The sequence below is a fragment of the Rousettus aegyptiacus genome, unplaced genomic scaffold, assembly GCF_014176215.1.
Source record: "Rousettus aegyptiacus isolate mRouAeg1 unplaced genomic scaffold, mRouAeg1.p scaffold_m13_p_6, whole genome shotgun sequence".
In the NCBI taxonomy this organism is placed as follows: domain Eukaryota; kingdom Metazoa; phylum Chordata; class Mammalia; order Chiroptera; family Pteropodidae; genus Rousettus; species Rousettus aegyptiacus.
This window is the reverse complement of record NW_023416309.1, coordinates 65,919,292-65,941,812: the sequence shown is the minus strand read 5'-3', so window position 1 is coordinate 65,941,812 and position 22,521 is coordinate 65,919,292. Positions and strand designations below refer to the sequence as shown.

The window sequence follows — 22,521 nt, the reverse complement described above, 5'->3', positions numbered from 1 at the left end:
TGTATAATTCCACCCTTACAACATGTCTAAAATGGGGAAATCTATAGGGACAGAAAGTAGATAAGTGGTTGCTTAGGGCCTCAGCAGTGTGGGGACTTAGAGTATAGTAGTTTGCTAGTACACAAATTAGATTGCTTAACAATAACAAAGTACCACAAATTGGGGAGCTTAAACAATAGAAATTTATTTTCTCACACTCCTAAGAGTCAAAAATCTGAGATCAAAGTGTCAGCAGGCTTGGTTCCTTCAGAGGGCTATAAGAGAAAGATCTACTCTAGGCCTCTCTCTTTAGCTTGTAGATGGCAACATTCTCCTTGTCTTCACTTCGTCTTCCCTGTATATGTCTGTGTCCAGATTTCCTCTCCTCATAGGACACTAGTCATAGTAAATTAAGGCCCTTCCTAATAAACTTATTTTAACTTAAGCACCTCTGCATAGACCTTCTCTCCAAATATAGTAGTATTCTAAGATAAGAGTTCAACATGAATTGCGGCAGGGCAGGGGAGGAGGGGTGTCAAGGGATGGAGGTGATGGGGAGGGGGTTGGTTAGGGTTTCAACATGAATTTTTTTAGGGGGACACAATTTAGTCCATAATAGGGAGATAGGGAGGTGGTTGCTAAAGGATAAAGGATATCTTTTAGAGGCGATACAAATGTTTGTGAATTAACTGTGGTGATGATTTTACATATCTGTGAATATACTAACATCACTGAATTGTACTTTTTCCATAGGTGAATTGTATGGTCCATGAATTATATCTCAATAAAGCTGTTGTTTTTGAAGTTGAAGGGAAATGGAAATACAGTAAGGAATACTTTGTTCATCATAAGTCACAAACTGGAGAGAATAGGAAACAGTCCACGGAACTGTGATAGGGGCTTGGGTTTGGCCTCCCCCCTAAGACACAAAGAAACACTGCAGTTGCAGGTCTCCAAGCAGGAAACATTGCTTCTCTCCTGACATCAGGGGGGAAAAGGAAGAAACTCCTAAAGAGAAAAGAATCTAGGAAGGTTACCAAGTAGAAACCACCCACATCTCAAATTGTGCCAGTAGTTAATCCTGAGAAGAGCTAACAATGCATCTTCCACTAAGGGAAAGTAAAACAAAATAACTTTAAAAAAAAATCATCTTTGCTCCTTGCCCTCCACACTCAAAACAGATTTTCTGTTTCAAAGCCAATCCTGCTCCTATCTTTCCCACCGTCCACTCCACTTTAATTCTTTCCTCTTTTTTCTACTGGTTCTGTTCCATTCTGACTGATCCATTCCAGTCCTTTAGAATCTTCTTCCTATTCCTACTTTTAAAGGTTAAGGTTCCCCAGGAGTATAGCCTCAATTCTCTTCTCCACCTACCTCTTCCCAGGCAATCTCACCCACTTTCATGGTTTCAACTTCCAAGAACAGACTCATATTCCAAAATCCATATCTACCTTAAACCAGAGGCCTAGATTTCCAACTGTGTAATAGACACATCCATGTGGATGCCACACCTCCAGACTCTGTCTTAGTTTGGGTTCCCGCAAATATACCCTAAGATGCAGATTTGAAAGCAAATTATTTATTTAGGAGGTAATACCAGAAAACTTAAGCAAAGAAATGAGAAGGTGAGACACCTTCTCATTGAAATGAAAGGCAGCCTACAAAGTGTGCTTTATCAAACAAGTTACCACTGTGGGTACCTGAAGCTTAGTAACCTACTGAGGAACTCTGGGAACCGTCATATAAAATATGTGTCTCAACATTATCCCATGGAAGAGCAAGGAGCTGGGTGGGGTAGTTATACACTAGCTCCATTTTCCTTGGTTGAGGAATTCTGGGAGTTAGGAGGGTGTTAATTCCCTGGAACTTCTACTTTGCTGTTCCGGGTTGCAAAATGGGCACCTGTGGGTACCACAAAGCCTTTGGACAAAGAAATGCATATGGAAGTCAGGCCAGCATTCACCGAAATGATAAAGGGAAGGGCATATGGGCAGGGTACTCATGCTTCTGCTACCCATCTAAATCTGGAGTGCCTCTTAGATTCCCTATGGCAATTGATGTCACCCAAGCCACAGAAAAATGGTGTTAAAACCAGCTCTTTCCTCTCTTTCACCACTCCCCTGCCCCAGCTCAGGATTCTATAACCCTTCTCCTCATCCCCATTGCCAAAGTCTTAGCCTCATTCATCATCTAAGTTCCTAACTTAGCTTCCCTACATTCAGCTACTTTCTCCTCTCATCTATCCACTAAAAAGTTGCCAATATGAACATCCTAAATGCAGATCCATTTACACACCATGTTCACAATACTTCTATGGTTTACATGAGGTACCTGGAACAGTCGAATTCATAGAGACCAAAATTGGAAGTGTGGTTGCCATGGGCTGCGGGGAGGGGAATGGGGAGTCAGTATTGACTGGGTACAGTTTCAGTCTGGGAAGAAAAATATGTTCTAGAGACAATGGTGAAGATGGTTGCACAACAATGTGAATGTACTTAATGACAGTGAACTGTACACTGAAAGTGGTGAAGATGGTAAGTTTTATGTTACATATATTCTACCACAAGAACAACAAAAAAATTTAAATACTTCAATGGTTCCACTGCCTAAAGAATAAGGTAGGTCTAAGCACCTCAACATGACACATTAGCCCCTGTCCTTTAGCCCTTGCCCATCCTTCCAGCCTTATCCCCTACCATTTCAGTTTTCAGTTTCACCTTCCAGCATTTTCAAATACATGTAGTTTCCAGAATATATTTTGCTTTTCCCTACCTGTCTGCCTTTGTACTTTCTGGTTTCCATCCCTGTCTATGAGCAATTTCTCTTCATTCCTCAAAACTCATTAATTCATTTGTTCAACAATGACTTACTGGATCTATAATTCCCATTTTAGGAAACAAAAAGTGGTAAGAAAGAATGAGAACAAGTAATTTGAAGCGTGACTGTGTACAGGGTCCTTTGGAAGCATCTAAGAGGAAGGTCTTGCCTCACCTGAGAAATTCAAGGGAAATGGAAGTTAAATATCTCCTCCTTTAGAGAACTTCTGACAGAGTTAGTCTCTCTCTTTGATGCTACTTCTGAGTCTTGTATATACTTTTAATTTTTGTACCTACAACATTGTTTATAATCACTTTATAAGCTTCTGTATTAGTCATGATTCTCTAGGTTGCAAGTGACATTAAACTGAACTAGCATAAAATCTGACATAAAAACTGAAATAGTATAAAATTAGACAAAAATCTGAACTAGCCTTTCAAAAAAAAAAGAGGGAAGGAACCACCAGCATCCAAAAACAAAACATGGAAAGAGCAAAGATGAATGTGGCCTAAGGAATAACTGGATCTGGGAACACTCACTATCCATGTCTTTCTACATATTGCCTTCATTCTCTCAGGGAGTCATAGATTCAGATAGCATCATTAGGTTCATTATATTAATTAATTGCAGAAATGACAAAGTCTATTAATTCTAAGACACACATTTTAATATCCCTGAAATCAGCCTGCCTCTTACATTTGCTGTTGGCTAGTCAATGTATGTACATGTGCAAATTTGGTTAATTAAAGAATAAGTTCACCAAAAGCATAGTGACTTCGTTTTCATTGCAGGTGGCCTCATAGATAACTGCAATCGGTAATATTTTAGCCTACAAACTAAGTAAAGACAATCAAAACAGGAATGTGAGTCTTGGTTGTTTTATCAACACTTTCTGTTGATATCTTCAGTTAAGATCAAAGAAAAGCCAGCATCAAATTTTCCAAATGGATGTAATCACAAGCTAAAAAAAAAAGAGAGAGAAGAGAAGGGGGGAGGAGGGGGAGGGAGGGGGAGGGGAGAAGAAGGGGAGGGGGAGGAGGAGGAGGAGGAAGAGGAAGAGGAAGAAGAGGAAGAAAATCTTGGAGGCAACCAAGGAACACTTTTACAAACAGCATATTACCAGTGTTCTTGATGGCAGAGGGAATGTTATCTATGAAAAATCACAGATGTAAATGACTTGGAATCAAAAAGTGATTCAAAAGGAAAACTCCGAATGTGAGGACGTTTTAGAAATACCCTAACTGATTTATTTCACTTTATAGTTTCCTTTTCCTTGTATAAAAAATAGTATATAATAAAAATTGATGTCTAAATAAGCCTATAGGATCTTTTAATAAGTCTAAAATTAAAAATATACATAATAAAAAGCATTGTGTCATAGTTCATTGACAGTAATTTTTTTTCTCTTTTAGTGAAACACAAAATAATTGTTTTAAAATTGATGACATCTTAGATTTTGTGAAATAGTATTTATTGGGCACTCACTATGCACCGAAGAGATACATTGTACAAAACAAAGACCAAGCTACTGTGGAGTTTATAATCCCTAGAACTCCAGAGAATAAAGGGACCTCTCACTCTACTGGCTCCATTTTGAACAATCAAAATGATTAGCCTGGTTTGGGTGAAGCAGCATTAAACAGACAAAAATTACAATTGTCTTAATGTCTGTTTGTCCTATAAGACTTGGGCACACAGAAGTAGGGTTCTTGTGTACATGAGGCAGGGTCCAATCAGGAAAACAGAATTCAAGAGAGGTAGTTCAATACAGGGAATTTAATATGGTATCCAGTTTTATAAGGTTTTAGGAAGAGCTAAAAAATCAAATGGAATGGTGAGGAACTCAGAGATTAGCAACAGTGAGATTAGCAACAACTTCCAGCATGCTCAAGACTGATGGGATAAAGGAAGGAGGTGCTATTCCCAGAGGCTAGAGTCACTCAGCCAGAACTAGAACCACCCCAAAGAAACTTCAAAGCAGAAGACAGAGGAGAAATCTCTGGCTTCTTCCTTCCTCTTACCCTCCATTTTCCCATTAGTGCCTCCCATTAGCCACCCTTACTCAGCCAGGAGGCAGTTGACAAGGGACCCTGCAAAATAAAGTTGGTAGGAATTGGCTCCCTCTAATACAGGGAATAGGAGGAGAAAGGTAGGGAATGAGTCTTAGAGTGAAGAGGCAAATAACCTAATTTATCTCTGTGCCTAACCACAGTACCTCTGGCTCCTACAGAAGGAAATTAACTGAGATTGCAATTGAAATGCAAGAATAGAGATATGAATAGTGTCACTGTTCTAGAGAAAAAGGAATAACTTATTTCACATCGAGTACATCAGAAATGATTCACAAAAGACATGATGAACTAAAAGGTATACAAAGATTAAATAAGGATTTGCCAGATAAATAAAAAGGTGAGAAAGTTAGCCAGGCAGGGAGACTGCATAAGTTGAAGGCAGGGCACATGAAAGCTTTTCAAAGGATGACAAGATTCAAAGTCAAGTGCTATTAAGCACTTTTTCAATATCTTTCAGATGACTACATAGCTTTCCCCTTTTATTATTTTCATAATATGTTAAACATACATCCTAATATCAAATCATTCTTGAATTCTTAGAATAAAAACTTATTTAGTCAAAGTTTATTACTATTAATTCTGCTGAATTCATTTTGTTATTTTGTTTAGGACATTTGCACACATACTATATGTAATCTTGGTATATAGTTAATTTTTATATGTTTCTACTGTTTTCTATCAGGATTATTATTTAAACTTTGTGAAATTACCTGTAGAGGTTTCTATGTTTTCTTATTTTCTGAACATTTTAATAGCATGGGAATTGTCAATATCAAGTTTTGCTTATTTAAGCATTCATGATCCTGTCTGTGGATTTTTTATTCAGTCTCTTTTTTGCCATTCCTGCTACCCACTTTTTGGCTGCTTACCACCCTGTTACATTTATCCTGACTCCCCTGTTCCTTGCCACAACAAAACCCTGAGCTCTACTTTCCAGCTATATTGAGCTCTCACCTCATGAATTTTGATGATGAAGTATCAAAAGGCCTTTGCCCCCTGCCCTGCCTATTGCTCTTCTCTCTTCATTATAATATCTCCTTCTTATAGAAAGTCTTACCTGATATGCCCCACTCCAAACTCCAATAGCCGGTTCTATGCTCACTCCATCCCTGCCAGATATCCCCACTTGTCTGTCTCCCAACCCAGACATTAAGCATAAAGACTGATTTGGTGTCCTACCATCACTATAATCTCAGCACTGGCACATAGTAGGTCTTGTATAGTAATTAAGTAAATGTCATAATATTGCATCTTAGATACAAGAGGAGAAAAAAAATTAAGTCACCGAAAGATGGTCTGTGGGCCAAATCCAGACCAAATGAATGGTCCACATTCATGTACATAATGTCCATGGCTACTCTCAAGCTATAAGGGTAAATCTGAGTAGTTGTGAGAGACCACATGAGTGCACAAAGCCTAAAATATTCACTATCTGGCTCCTCACAGGAAAAATTTTCAGATTCCTGATTTAGAGCTTTTGCTCATATGCAGACTCCACTAAGGCATAGCCTATTTTTGTGCGTCAAAATAAGAGACAATCAAGAAATTCTTTGGCACATTTAGTCGGTCTGGTTTCTATTATTATATTGATACTCATTTGATGTCATGAGATACAGCAACCACTGCTGTACTCTCAATTCAAAATCTACTTCACCCCATAATCATGTTCATTTAACAGCTTCATGAATATTATCACTGTGTTTGTTTATTTTCAAAGTACTGCTTCACATATAGCAGGGGCTGGTCAAAAACTCAAATGATTACAGGGACCAGGAGGTCAAGAGAATGAGTAGGCTCTAATCAATGCTAAAATACCTTCTACTTTTTCAACATAATTTTATGTGAAATGTCTTGAATATTAAAATGCAATCAAACAAGATATCAAAAGGTAAAACTAAATAAATTTGTAGAAAAACATAGGTGTTTCTTTTGTGATCTGGGGGCAGATTAATAGTTTCAATTATAGAATAAATGATATCTCTTCAAAAAATATAGCAAAACCAAAGTTAACAGACACATAACATGTTGGGGGAAACTATTTGCATTGCCTAAAAATCAACAAGTGGCTAATGTCTAAAATATTCTAGTCAGGAATCCTATTTGAAAAATTGGGAAAGGGTATGAATAGGCAATTTAGGGAGAAGTGTCTGTACAGGTCCTCGGCCCATTTTTTGATTGAATCCTTTGATTTTTTTTGTTGTTATTGAGTCGTGTGAGTTCTGTGTCTATTTTGGATATTAGGCCCTTATCAGAGGTGTTGATTGCAAATATATTTTCCATTTGGATGGTTCTCTCTTTACCTTGTTGACGATTTCTTTTGCTGAGCAGAAGGTTTTTAGTTTGATGTAGTTTCATTCATTTAATTCATAAAACAGTCAAATTCATAAAACGCTCTTTAGGTCCAAGGTCCTTGAGTTTAGTTCCTATATTTTCTTCGATGCGGTTTATTGTTTCAGGTCTTATATTCAGGTCCTTAATCCATTTTGAGTCAATTTTGGTGTGTGGTGATAGACAACAGTCTAGTTTCATTCTTTTGCATGTGGCTTTCCAGTTTTCCTAGTACCATTTATTGACGAGGCTTTCCTTTCTCCACTGTGTTTTTGGCTTCTTTATTGAAAATTATTTGCCCATATAAATATGGGTTTACTTCTGGACCGTCGATTCTGTTCCACTGGTCCGTATGCCTGTTTTGCTGCCAATACCATGCCGTTTTGGTTACTGTCACTTTGTAGTATGATTTGAAGTCGGGCAGAGTGATGCCTCCAGCCTCCTTTTTTCTCATGATGCCTTTGACAATTTGGGGTCTTTTGCGCTTCCATACAAATCTGATGATTTTTTTGTTCTATTTCTTTAAAAAATGCCAATGTGATTTTGATGGGGATTGCATTAATTCTGTATAATGCTTTAGGGAATAGGGTCATTTTAACTATGTTGATTCTTCCAATCCAAGAACACGGAATATCTTTTCATTTCTTTGTCTCTTCTTCAATTTCTTGTAACAGGGTCTTATAGTTTTCATTATATAGGTCCTTCACTTGTTTCATTAAATTTATCCTAGGTATTTTATTCTTTTTGTTGAAATTGCAAGAGGAATTATTTTTTCGGCTTTTTCTGACGCTTCATTATTAGAGTATAGGAACGCTATAAATTTTGGAACGTTGATTTTGTATCCAGAAACTACTATATTTGCTTATTGTTTCCAGTAGTGTTCTTGTGGAGTCTTTAGGGTTTTCTATTTAGAGAATCATGCCATCCGCAAATAGTGACAGCTTGACTCCTTCATTTCCAATTTGGATGCCTTTTATATCTTTCTCTTGTCTGATTGTGCTCGCTAGAACCTCCAATGTTATATTGAATAATAAAGATAATGGACAGCCTTGCCTTATTCCCGATCTTAGAGGGAAGATTTTCAGCTTTTCACCATTAAGTGTAATGTTGGCTGACGGTTTGTCATATACGGCTTTTATTACGTTAAGGTACGTTTCTTCTGTACCGATTTTGTTAAGTGTTTCGATCATAAATGGATGCTGTATCTTGTCGAAGGCTTTTCTGTATCTGTGGACATGATCGTATGATTCTTATTTTAATTTGTTTATGTGATGCATCACATTAATCGATTCGTGTATATTGAACCATCCCTGTGCCTCAGTGATGAAGCTCACTTGATCATGCTGTATAATCTTTTTACTAGGTTGCTGTATTCGATTCGCTAGTATCTTCTTTAGGATTTTTGCATCTGCGTTCATGGGAGATATTGGTCTGTAGTTTTCTTTTTCTGTGTTATCTTTACCGGGTTTTGGTATCAGAGTAATATTGGCTTCATAAAATGAATTCAGAAGTATTGCCTCCTCTTCGATTATTTCGAAGAGTTTGAGGAGAATAGATATTATATCCTCTTTGGATGTTTGGTAGAGATCACTGGTGAAACCATCTGGTCCTGGCCTTTTACTTTTTGGAAGGTTTTTGATGATTATTCCAATTTCCGTACTGCTGACCGGTCTATTTAGATTTTCCAGTTCTTGATTCAGTCTAGGAAGGTTGTATTTTTCTAATTACTAGTCCATTTCTTGTAGGTTATGAAATCCGGTGTTATATACTTTTTCATAGTATTCTTGTATGATCTTTGTATTTCTACGGTGTCTATCGTAATTTCCTCTCTTTCATCCCTGATTTGTTTATTTGTGTCCTTTCTCTTTTTTCTTTAGTGAGTCGAGCCAGAGGTTTGTCAATTTTATTAACCTTCTCAAAGATCCAGGTCTTTGTTGCATTTTTGTTTTCTATTTGTTGTTACTGTCGTTGTTTTCAATTTCATCTATACCTGCTCTAATTTTGATTCATTCTTTCTTCTGCTGACTTTAGGCTTCATTTGTTCTTCCTTTTCTAGTTTCTTAAGACGAAACATTAGGTCGTTTATTTGGGTACGTTCTTGTTTTTGGAGATAGGCCTGTAATTATATGAACTTTCCTCTTATGGCTGCTTTTGCCATGTCCCAAAAGTTCTGATATGTTCTACTATCAGTATCATTTGTTTCTATGTATCTCTTGATCTCTCTTTAATTCTTCTCTGACCCAGTTGTTCTTCAGTAGCATGTTGTTTAATCTCCATGTATTTAAAGTTCTTCCCACTTTCTTTTTACAGTCGATCTCTAGTTTCAAAACGTTACGATCAGAGAATATGGTTGGTATGATTTCAACCCTCTTATATTTGTTGAGGCCACCTCTGTCATCCAGCATGTGGTCGATCCTTGCGAACGTTCCATGTGCGCTGGAGAAGAATGTGTAAGCAGCTGCTTGGGGGTGAAAGGCTCTGTAAATGTCTGTCATGTCTAGTTGGTCTAATGTGTCATTTAAGGATCTTATTTCCTTCCTGATTTTCTGTTGGATGGTCTGTCCATATCCGACAGTGGGGTATTCAAATCCCCTACGGGGATAGTGTTTTGGTCTGTTTCTCCCTTTAGTTCTGTTAGTAACTGCCTTATGTATTCCGGGCTCCCTGATTGGGAGCATCGATATTAATAAGGGTTATGTTTTCTTGGTGCATGATACCCTTTATCATTATGAAGTGTCCCTCAGTATCTTTCTCCACTTTTTCTCATTTGAAGTCTAGTTCAACTGATATTAGTACTGCTACTCCTGCTTTTCTCTGAGTGCCATTGGATTGAAATATCATTTTCCGCCCTATCGCTTTGTGTCTATATTTGTCTTTGGAGCTGAGCTGTGTCTCCTGGAGGCAGTATATGGTTGGGTTTTGTTTTTTGATCCCATTTGCAACTCTGCGCCTTTTTATTGGGGAGTTCAGTCCATTTTCATTTAGAATGACTATTGAAATATGAGGTCTTCTTATAGCCATTTTATCTTTTGTTTTCTGGTAGCTCAGTGTTTCCATTGCTTCCTTGTCCTTGTGCTTCTGTTTTCTTTATTTTGGTTGGGTTTTGTGGGTTTCCCTCTGGTTCTTCTTGTTTTATGTTATATACAATGGTTCTGAATCTTTGATGTGTGGTCGTTACCATTATGAATATATAAAGGATAGTTATACATTTACAGTTGTCCATTTTTTTTCTGCGCATGCCTTTACTCCACTCCCCTTTGCGAATTTGAATCTTTGAATCCCACCCCTTTTCAGTCTTTGTTATCTCAATTTGTCCCTATGTATGCTGAATGTTTATTACTATCTTGCTATAACAAATCTCTTCTTACCGTTTAATCTTATAATGGCCTGTTCTTGGTAAGGGTTGCACTCCTCTGCTTCTATCTACCTGCTTTTGTGGGTTTTGCCTCTGGTTCTTCTTGTTTTATGTTGTATACAATGGTTCTGAATCTTTGGCATGTGGTTACCATTATGAATATGTAAAGGATAGGTCTATACCTACAGTCGTCTATTTTCTTCTGCATGTGCCTTATCTCCATTCCCCTTTGTGAATTAGGATCTTTGAATCCCACTCCCGTTACAGTCACTGTTATCTCAATTTGTACCTACGTATACTGATTGTTCATTATTATCTTATTATAACAATTCTCTTATTATTTAAGCTTATAATACTCTGTTCTTAGTAAGGGTTGTACTCCTTTGCTTCTATTTGCCCAAGGGTCACTTTACTTCTAATTGTGTATTTTTCTTTTGTCATTTTGTTTTAGGTGAACTAACCCCTTTCCTTATTTTCCACAGTACAGGCCTCGTAGTGGAGAATTCCCTAAATTTTTGTATATCTGGAATAGTCTTAATGTCTCCTTCATATCTAAAGGAAACCTCATTTAATAGTTTAATTTTTGATTCCATTCCTTTCTGGCTTATAAGGCTTGTGTTGAGAAATCCGACGATCATAATGGGTTTACTTTTATAAGTTACTGTCTTCTTTTCCCTGGCTGCCCTGAGAATTCTGCGTTTGTTGTTAATTTTTGATAACTGTAATACAATGTGTCTTGGTGAAGGCCTTTTTGGATTGAGATAATTGGGTGTTCTGTTGACTTCTTGAATTCTAAGCTCCAGCTCATTCCTTAGATTTGGGAAAATCTTGTCAACTACTTGTCCGAAAATGCTTTCTAATCCCTGTTCCTTTTCCTCATCTTCGATAATGGCCATTAGTCATGTTTTCTCTCCTGATTATATCAGCTACTTCTTGAATTTCTTTCATTATTTTTCATTCTTCAGTTTCTCTCTTCTTCTTTCTGATTTATTTCTAGATTTCTGTCTTCTATATCACTGTCTTTCCTCCATTTGGTTGACTCTATTTCCCAAGCTTGCTATATCATTTTCAGCTCTTGCCGTGTTTTTTATCTCCAGAAGATCTATTCTGTTCTTTTTGAGGGTTTCAATCTCCTTGCTCTGTTCATCTAGTTGTTTTTTCATATCCTGAAATTGTTGATATGCCTCGTCTCAGAACTCACTGAGTTTTTTCAGAAGTACCATCCTGAATTCTCTGTTATTTAAGTCACATATTTCTATGTCTGTAAGCTTATTTTCTGGAGATTTTTCTCTTTATTTCTGTGATGCCTTGTCATTTTAGTTGTTCATGGTGTTTAATGGACTATTTCTCCACATGGGCATTAATGGAAGTGTATTCTGCTGTTTTTCCAGAAAGAAGATATATTGTATAAAGGTCTCTCTTTAGCCTGCTGCAAAGAAGGCGCTTTTCTTTTGGTTTGCAGTAGGTGGTGTCTAAGCCTCTTGGATATCTGCTTTACATAAAGTCTTAAGAATGCTTTTTTAAATTTTCTCATATTTGTTTAATCACACTCACTACCCTCAGTTTCAGTCCTTGTCAGCGTCTGCAACAGTCTCGGCAGCATTTGCTCAGATTCTTTTGGGGCTTCGTGGTGTTTGGTCTCAGAGGGTATGTCGGGAGAGGTCCTCTGGGTTGGAGGTTGGGGGCTATGGTTCTTCCTCTGTTTTGCAACCGTGGTTGGCAAAAACCAGCTGTTGTTCCTCTGCGGTGCCATCCCGCTTCTCTGCTTTCTGCCTTAATGACTGGGCCCTACAACCAGCTGGCCGCAGGGAACTCACAGCTATCCCAGGAAGGAAGGTTCAGGGAACTCTCTACACAAACTCGCAGCTCCTTCTCTCCTCCCCCTCTTCCTGCAGGGAGCTCTGGCAGCTGTGATAAGCAGCTTCTTTACTACTTCCAGTCCATTGCCCGACACCCGACACCCATGATTCTGACCTGTGGTCGCTCTTATGCACAGATCCACCACTGCGCGTAAGTGCTGGTGTGCAGTTTGAGTGTTTTTTGTTGAATATTAGATGTTCAGTTTATTGTTGTTTCAAGGGGAGAGATCTAGGGACGTCTCTCACTCTTTCTGCCTCCTCTTTCTTTAACTTTTTATTCTCTGTCTTGAACTTTGCTGCAAACTAAGCTGCTCAGCACTCTCCATCCCCACCACCACCTACACCGTTTCCCTGATCGTACATGGTTCTATGAAGAACAGGCACACACTATGACCAGTCTAAATCCCAAAGAGAGTCTCACACAAGTCCGTATGGGGACATGAACAAGAGTTTGATGCAGCATTGTTTGTGGTGTCTGAGTGTAGGAATCAATGTGGGTATCCATCACAAGGAGAGTAGATAAGCAAGATGTGGTAAATACACAGACCAGATAGTCACAGAGCAACAGAAATGGGTCGTAAACCATGGTATTAAGTGATAACACTGAGAAACAGAGTAAGACCTATATAACATGACCAGAGTCTGGGGAACAGAAAGTAACAAGGACTGGTGTTCTCTTGGAAAGGTATAAGCTACAGATTGCTGTGTTTGACGATGAAGTGACCAAAGACTAATAAGAGAAATTTAAAATGGGTGAATAGTCCCCGCCCCATCCCTCCACCCCCCACAACTCCCCTCTCACCTCCCCCCCCCCACCCCCCCAGACTCTGCCACTGATATCCCTTCAAGGCTGCCATACTTTGGCTTCTTCCAAAGTCAGGAAATAGTTCTTTACCCCCATTTGCATCTTAATACTCAAATGCTGCTCTCTCCTCAGAAAAGACATAAAATCTTCTATAATCTGGCTGAGAGAAGTCATTTCCAGGTAGAATATCGATCTTTTTCTATGGAAAATACGAGGGAAATTCTGCAGAAAAAAGTGAATATAGCAGGCCTGAAACTACTATTCTTTAAAAGGCCTGCTCACCAGGTTGACCTTTGGAAACTCAGATTCTGAAAGAGCTCCTAACATTTGAAGAACTGATAAAAGAGGCTCGCTGTGTGCAAACTGTTTATGTAAACACTGTGGTTTATGCTGAACACCTGATTTCTTTCTGGGAGTCTGGAGTTTTGGTATGTGCTAGGCACAGAGTGCCTACATGACCAGCCCCGAGTAAAATTTTGCACTCTGAGTCTTCAGTGAGCGTCCCTGGTAGACAACATTTCATACTTGCTCTTTCAACTCGTTGCTGGGGGAATTAGCACATCCTGTGTAAGTCCACTGGGAGATGAATCTTGGAAGTTTGAGCCTGGTATCCTCTTGGACTTGGCCCCATTAGCCTTTCCCTTTGCTAGTTTTGCTTTGTATCCTTTCACTGTAATAAATCACAACCATAAGTATAACAATATGCTAAGTCCTATGAGATCTAGTGAATCATTGAATTTGGAGGTGATCTTGAGGATCCCCAACCAAGAAATAAATTCAAGATAAAAGGTAGTATTGGAGATTGAAACAGGATAATGGACTCAACACATACTTCTGCCTTATATTCTAGAATTTCTTGGAGTGGAAAAATATTTTATTTAAAACACCAAATCAATGAGACATGGAAAACAAGAGACAGTGCCTCTAGCCAACTAGAACATCTAAGAAATTTCTGGAAAATAGAGTATATACTCAGAATCGGATTGCCTGAGTACACAACAGCCCGATACAAGCAGAGAGAAAGAGAGGCAGGGATGGAATGTCACGAAGTGATGAATAATTGGGGAACTGCAGTCAGAATGGCCAGGGCTGTTGGACCCTTACCCACAAACACTAAGCAACCTACCACAAAACCCCCTCACCTGGAATATACCATACACTCCACTTAGCAGTACTTCACAACTCTTCAAAAATAACCAGAGGCAGCCTATGACAAATAGGACAAGTAGGAAAACAGAAATTCTCAAACTCAAAGATGAGCACACAAAGGAAGAACCTCAAAGTTTTTATTGAACATCATGAAATGGAGACACCGAATAAATAGGAGAACATATATCTAAGGAAAGAGAGTTGATAGGGCATATAGAAGAAATTATTAGACATTCCTGGCAAGGTCTGAGGGGACACTCTATCTATGACAAGCAAGCAGCTAACTGATAAGATCTCTAGAATACACTCTGAAATAGAAAAGCAAAATGAAGGGCAGTTTATGGACTAATGCTATTATTTCTGCAAAAAGGATAGAATTAAAAATGTAATTCTTATATTTGCATAAAGAGACTCTACAAGGACATAAAAAACTAATAACAATGGTTACTTGCCTCTGGAGTGAGGGAAAACTGAGTAGATAGGAGGAAAGGAATGGTAGGGAGACATTGCACTCATATCTTTTTAATGCAGTATAATTTTTGAACACTGAGTATCTCATCTGTTCTAAAAATTAAATTAAAAAGTGGAGATCTTGAAAATTAAATATATGATAATCAATGTTGAAAAATACTCAATAGATGGGCTGAAGAGTTGACTAAACAAAGCCAAGCACTAGATTAGTGAACTAGAAAATCAAACCAAGGAATTTCCCAGAATCCAGCCCACAAAGAGAAAGAACATTTGAAAGAAGCCAAGACACATGAAAGATAACCTGAGAAATTTTAATATCCACTACAGTAATTCTCCGCACAAGGGCAGATTCTACAGTGTTGGGAAGGTTTTTTGTTCTGAATTCCAGAAGTAGAAAATAAAGAGAATGGAGGCAAAGAAATACTCAAAGAGAAACGTCCCCTGTACCAAAGATGTGTATTAATCTTTACAATGAAAAGGACCACCAAGCACTGGGTAGGAAGAACAAAAAAGACCTACCCCAAGAGAAATAGTTGGAATTTAGAACACCAAAGAAAAAGAAAATATTGTAAAGGTTCTGAGAAAATAAATAGGTTAACTACAAAGAAATGAGAATACAACTGCATAGACGTCTCATCAACCACACTAGATGTCAGCAGATAATAGAAGATTATCTGCAAAATTCAGAGATTTTAAACCTAGAATCCTATACCAAGCAAAGAGTATTAATGCAGAAAATCAAAATTAAAGTATAGTTTTAAACACACCCATAGAATCTCTGGGGGAAAAAATTACTTAAGGACTTGTTTAAGCAAAACAAATGATGAATTAAAAAAAAAAAAACAAGAGAGGAAAGAATCAGTGATGAGCAATAATCACTAAAATTTATAGTTATTTAAATAGTTGTTTCTATATAATGTACAAACCCCCAAACCCTCATATGATCTTAATATGGGACAGAATTAAAAATCATGTTAAGATTCTTTCTTGCTTTACTCATGGAGAGTTCATATATACAGATTATCCTTAAACATCATGAGAAAAAATGTTTAGAAATGTGTGATAACTTACAGGTATGAAAGGAGTGCAATTTCATTTATCACATGGAAAGCGAAATTAAAACCATGATGTGATACCCACCAGACTTACTTAAATGGAAAAGAGAAATTACTGAGAGTTATCAGGGATGTGCAGTAACCATACATGCTTTTTGAGTACATAAGTTGGTGCACCCAGTATTGAAAACTGGCAATATCTACTAAAACTGATCATATGAGCACCTTATGACCAAGCAATTCCACTCCTAGATATATATCAACAGAGATGCATATATTTATTCAACAAAAGACATGTACTAGAATGTTCATAGCAGCACTATTCATGATAGTCCCAAATTGCAAACAACCCAAATACCAATCAAGGAAGAATGGGTATTTACATTGCAGCTACACACAAATTGGAATTTATACAGCAGTGAGAATGGATGAAACACAATTACACTCAAGAATGTGGACAAATCTCACAAATGTAATGTTGATGGAAAGATGCTAGATATAGAAAAGTACATACTATATGATTCTACTGATATAAGTAGAAAAGCAGGTAAAATTAATATATTGTGTTAGAAATCAGGGTAGTGGTTATCCTCGGTGGTGATCCGCACAAGGGCAGATTCTACAGTGTTGGGAAGGTTTTTTATTCTGAGTGTTGGTTATATGTGCATTCAGTTTGTCAAAATCCATTGAGCTAGACGCATAGATGTATGTGCCTTTACACATTTATGTTATACCTCAATAAAAAGTTCCAAAATTTAAGGCTGCCTACCACAAGCATGGTAGGGAAGATATTTGTAACTTCTTTGTCTTGAGGGGGGTGAATTAGAACAAGAAAAATTCAATCAATCCAACAAAAAGGAGGGAAAAGGTGGAGGCTGGCAAGAAATAAGCATAAGAAAAAGAAAACATAAAATAAGGGATAAGTTCCCAAATATCAGGAATCAAAATAAATATAAATGGGTTAAAGCTGCCTATTGAAAGACAAAGATTTCACACCCAGGATAATGGCTATTATCAAAAAAACAAAAAAATAAAAAATAAAAAACAGAAAATAGCAAGTGTTAGGATGTGGAGAGACTGGAACCGTTGTGCACTGTTGGTGTAAATGTAAAATGGTATAGCCACTATGGAAAACAGTATGGAGGTTTCTCAAAAAATTAAAATAGAATTACCACATGATTCAGTAATTCCGCTTCTAGGTATATAACTGAAAGCAAGGTCTGGAAGAAATAACTGTACAACATGTTCACAGTAGCATTACTCACAATAGCTAAAATATGGAAGGAACCAGATGAATACATAAGCAAACCGTGGCATATAAATACAATAGAATATTATTCAGCCTCAAAGAGGAAGAAAATTCTGATGATGTGGTGCTAAATAAAATAAGCCAGTCAGAAAAAGACAAATACCGGGGGTGGCTCCATAGTGTAGTAGTTAGCACATCTGCTTTACATGCAGAAGGTCCTGGGTTGGCACACCAGGGGGAGCCACAAACCATACCCTGAGGGTGGCCCTGGCCCAGGGGTGCACATGCGGGAGGACATGCCCCAACTTCAGAGATCCAGTTTTTAAGGGGAAACAGCAAGGTGGAAGTGGGGGTGGGGATTAAAGAGGGGAAAAAAAGAAAAAGAAAAATACTATATAATTCTACTTATATGAGGTTCTTAGAGTAGTCAAAGTCATAAAGACAGAAAGCAGAATAATGATTGCCAGGGACTGGGGGTAAGGGGAAAGAGTAGTTGTTGTTTAATGGGTAGAATTTCAATTCTGAAAGATGAAAACATTGTGGAGATTGGTTGCAAAACAATGTGACTACACTTAACAGTAGTGAACTTAAAAATAATTAAGATGATACATTTTAGGTTGTGAATATTTTACCGCACTCTTGAAAAAAGACAAACATAAAGAAAACAAAATCTAGCTTATAAGATAATCACAAGAGTTACAACTAAAATAAAACAGAAAATTGAAAATAAATGAATGGAAAAAGATATGCCAGAAAAATGCTAACTAAAACAAAGCAGGTGTAGCAATATTAATATCAAAGAAAATAAAATTAAAAGCAAAAATATTAAATAAGATGAGGAGCATTTGAGATCTTGCTTCCTGACATTGTTCTCAGTTTGGCTTAAATAAACTCTTATAAAAATTAGAGGAAAAAATAAGAGACTATTTTATTCCCAAAGGTATAATTCGTCAAGAAGATATAAAAATTATGAAGCTTTAAGGATCTAAAAACAGCTTTGATACACACACACATCACAAAAGAAGCTCACTAGGAATCATAGTGGAAGTCTTTAACAAAACTCTCAGAGTCAACAAGAAAAAGTTAAGGATACAGAGTACATAAATTATAATTAATAAGTTTGAGATAAATATAAAACTATGTACCCAATATAATAAGGGTCCAGGGAAAGGTTATGAAAACTGAAAGTTCGTTAGACTACAAATTAATTTCTGTGTTTAATCTTTATCTTTCTTTCAGCAATACAGCAGAATAGAGATCTCAAAACCTTCCATCTACAAAACACCTTTTTTAAATGATAGAAAAATGTAAAAATAACTTGGAAACCAATGGACTAGAGAAAATTTGTGAAGCCAATATTCAAGAAAGATGGCAGAATAAACACATTTTCAGATATTATAAAAACAGAGAATTTATCATTACTGAAGGAACTTCTAAAAAATATTTTTTGAAGAGAAGAAAAATTATCCAAAAAAGAGTATCTATGATCAAGAAAAAATGAAGAAAATGGTAAAAAGGTAGATAAATCTAATAAATATTGACCCAGAAAATAATAGCATCAATAATGTCTAATTTGAAGAGTTAAAGTAATGATAGAGCTAAGCCACATGGGAGGTGACTGGAATGAAAGAATTAGAAGTCTTTCCTTGCCTTGCTCTGGAGGTCTGACTTATTACATAAATGACCTATGTTTTCAATTCAAAAGGCTAGAACTGGAATAAAACAAACTCAAATTAAGCAGAAAGGAAGACGAAGATCAAGAACAGAAATTAAGGATATAGAAAAATAAAAATCAATGAGATTAACCCATAAATCCAAAAGCTGGTTCTTTGAAAATACTAATAAAATAAGCAAGCATTAAGCAAGTCTGACCAATAAAGAATATGGAAGAGTTTATTTTCTTACAACAGAATACAATACGCATTATGCGTTACATATTAGAGTTCAATAATGTTAATGATTTTCTAGGAAGATGTAAAGTATAAGACTGACTTTGAAAAAATAGGAAACCTGAGAAAAATCAATGACCATGGAAAATATTGAAAAGTAAGTTAAACAGTGATATCAACTTCTTTAAAAAAAAATACAAAAAACAAAAACAAAAACAAAAACAAAAAAAAACACCCATGGCAGCCCAGGCAGTCTGCAATCAGATTATGCCAAACTTCAAGAAATGGGTAATTCTACTCCAGAGCACAGAAAATGATCAAAAGTTTCCCAACTTAATCAGTGAGGAGAGCATAACCCTACTCATGAACTCAGACAAAAATGGGCGCAGAGGAGAAAGTATATACCAATCTCACTTACAAATATGGATATCAAAACATAAATAAAATGTTAGCTAATTGAATCTATCAAATCACCCAAAAGTGCATTTTAAATTATCCCAGGATTTTAGAGACAGAAAATCTAGCAGCATAATCACTAATATTAACAATTTTAAGAAGAAAACTACATGGTTATATTAATACATGCTATGCAAAAGCATTTTGTGGAGAGAAATCACCACCCATCTCTGACTTTTTAAATTAGGTTTATTGGGGTGACATTGGTTCAGAAAATTATATGGGTTTCAAGTATACAGTTTTATAATACATTATCTGTATACTGCATTTTGTGTTCACCACCCAAAGTCAAATCTTTCACCACCATATATTTGATGCCCTTTACCCTTTTCTACCTCTCCCCTCCTTCCTTTCCTCTGGTAACCACTAAACTGCTGTCTGTGTCTATGAATTTGTAAGTTTGTCTTGTTCGTTTGTTGCTTTCAGTTTTATACCGCACGACCTTTTCCATCTGACTTATTTTGCTTAGCATAATAAGCAAAAGATCCATCCACATTGTCACAAATGGTAGTATTTCATGTTTTCTTACGGCTGAGTAATATACCCTTGACTTTTTAAACACTTAGTGATTAGGCATAAAGGGAAACTTACTTAATATGATAGAGAATGTATTTAGTGAAGATATTGTGGGAGCATTACCCCAAAAGCAAGCCCCAAACAAAAATGTCCTATTTAACCTTAATAGTCAACACTGTAGAGAGAGGGTGGTCAATGGAAGACAAGAAATAAGAAGCACAAACATGGGAGATGTCTATTGTTTCTTAACAGATGACAGGGCTGTCTACCTAAAACAGCCAAACAGGTCAACTGACAAACTATTAAAAGGATAAAATCTAGTTTTGGCTGCCAAAGTAAAGGTACTTGCTTTAAGAGTGAATTCGTGCAAGCTATTTTCTGCAGAGCAAGATATTAGGATTGACAAGCTTTTGCTCTCTCTCTCTCCTTCCCCATCTTAAAGGCCGAAATAGCACCGTGTTTGAAATTGGATAACAAAAAATCTTCTGAAACCAAAATTTGTCCTAAAGGGTTGAGTCGTGACTCTACTCAAAAACACCTTATCTCCTGCCTCCAGCTACCGCAGTTACTAAGGGATAAGCATGTCAACCAGTCCAACATAATTCTTCCGATAGAGGGCAAGGAAGAGCACCTTCACAGTAACATTTTTTTCAAATCGTATACTGCTTATTATATAAACTTACGTACTGGCAAATGGAGCTCCCACTAAATATAAATAAAATATTCAGGGTCAAACTTCCTTTTAAAAAATAAGCACATAAAATTAATTTTATTTTAAAGATATCTGGGAAGGAGGTTGTTCCTGTTGCACTCACTCTCTACAGGATCTGCACCGCGGGGCCACCCTGAACCATCCAAATGGTGGTCCCCCAGGGCTCACCAGGTGCATTGCGCTGTGACACCAAGCGCTGATCCGGGAGACGCGCGGTCGGCGCCCTTCCCGGGTCAGCCTAGGGCAGGAAAAGGGCTGGAGCTCTGTGAACGACGAGGATGGCCAAGGGCTATCCCCAACAGCACACGGCACCCCAGGACAGACCCAGGGAGGGTGCAGGAGGCTCCTGGGGACCCCTGGCCTGGTGCACTCACGCACCTGTCCCACTAGGTCTGGGGGCGCCTCCCAGGGCCGCAATTGTTGGGAGTCCTCTCGCCCTGGGTCCTGGGCTCCTGAGCCAACCCCCCTGGCCCGGAGTGGAGGGGCAGCCATCTGCCGCTGCCACCTGAGGCACCGGTTTCATCGTTCTGGGGCTGGGTGGACAGGACAGAGCAGGACCTCTGTCCCAGGCTGAAGGCAGGACCCGCCGCGCGGAGAGGGACCGCGGCCACCACGGGGATCACGGCAGCGCGTCTTACCTCTCAGAGAGACAGCCCTGCAGACCAGCCCCGCGCCCGGACCCCCAAACCTTCGCGCTCGTCTGCCCGCTACGGAAAGACCACGCAGCTGCGGCGCAGAGTAGTAGGTGGGCAGCGATGCTCCTACTCACCCGTCCAGCTCGGCTTTCGCGGCAACACCTCAGCCCGCAGCCGCCGCGGCTCCCGACGCTCACAGATGCTCCGCGAAAGTCCCCGGGATGCTATGGGCGCCTCCGAGACACCTCTAGGGGGCTGGCGCGAGCTGGCGCGGAGCAACCTGGGAGATGTAGTTTTGGAGCCTTTGCATCCTCCCTTTTGGCCGCTCTCCATCAGCAAACAGGTGGTGGTCCTTTGTTTCTCCGTGCTTCCTTTGTTTTCCTCGAGTGCTCACCTTCTGTCCTGGCTTAATAAATGTTGGAGTGCCCCAGTCAATCTCTGACCACTCTTTCCTTACAATAGAATAGTGGTTCTCAAAGTGTGGTACTCAGACCAGTAGCTTCAATATGATCTGGGAACTAAGTAGAAATGTAAATTCTCCATCTTATCGAGGCTATTCAGTTTTTACTGAACTGAAAATTCTGGAGATGGGGTCCAGAAAACTACATTTTCCAAGCCCTTCAAATGATTCTGAAGTACCCTAAAGTTTGAGAACAACTGCTCTAAACAAACATCCCCCTTCAGAAGGAACCTCATCACACTTACGGCATTGTTACATAGATACATACACACATACCCATACATCCCTAGGTACATTGATAGAGCCCAGACCAGACGAACCCTCTCACTCCAGCCCTTGTTGCCTCAATATCTACCCAATATCTATTCTAGTATGCCTCTGAGACCCTGAAATTCAACAGAGTCAAGATCGAATTCAGGATCTTCACTTTCCTCAATGTGGTCTACTCCGGTGTGCCTTATGTCCATGAGCTGAAAAATGTCACTGTATTTATTAACATGGAAGTTACTTGTTACTTAAGTGAAAGCTACAGAGGCAAAATAACAAGACTCTGAGTCATATTTGAGGAAAAGAAGATCAAATAGGAAGGTAGGATGGAGGCAAGGAGAATAACAAGCTTTTGCAGGGTGCCTGAGAAGGAGAGGGGCTGGTGGCTGGGAGTGGAAGTGTTGCTGAAGCAGAATTTTTTTTTAAGATAGGAGAAACTTCAGTATC

At 38.3% G+C, this 22,521-nt stretch overlaps 1 protein-coding gene across 5 annotated transcripts in view; it reads right to left on the bottom strand.

Moving 5' to 3' along the window:
• SPECC1 (sperm antigen with calponin homology and coiled-coil domains 1) overlaps positions 1-21,569 on the bottom strand; it is a 239,842-nt gene extending 218,273 nt beyond the window's left edge. For all 5 annotated transcript variants that reach the window (XR_004951614.1, XM_016145133.2, XM_016145137.2 and 2 more), the window contains exon 1: positions 21,482-21,569. The gene's annotated coding sequence lies outside the window, so the exon portion shown is untranslated. The remainder of the gene's footprint in view (positions 1-21,481) is intronic.
• Between the last annotated feature and the right edge of the window lie 952 nt (positions 21,570-22,521).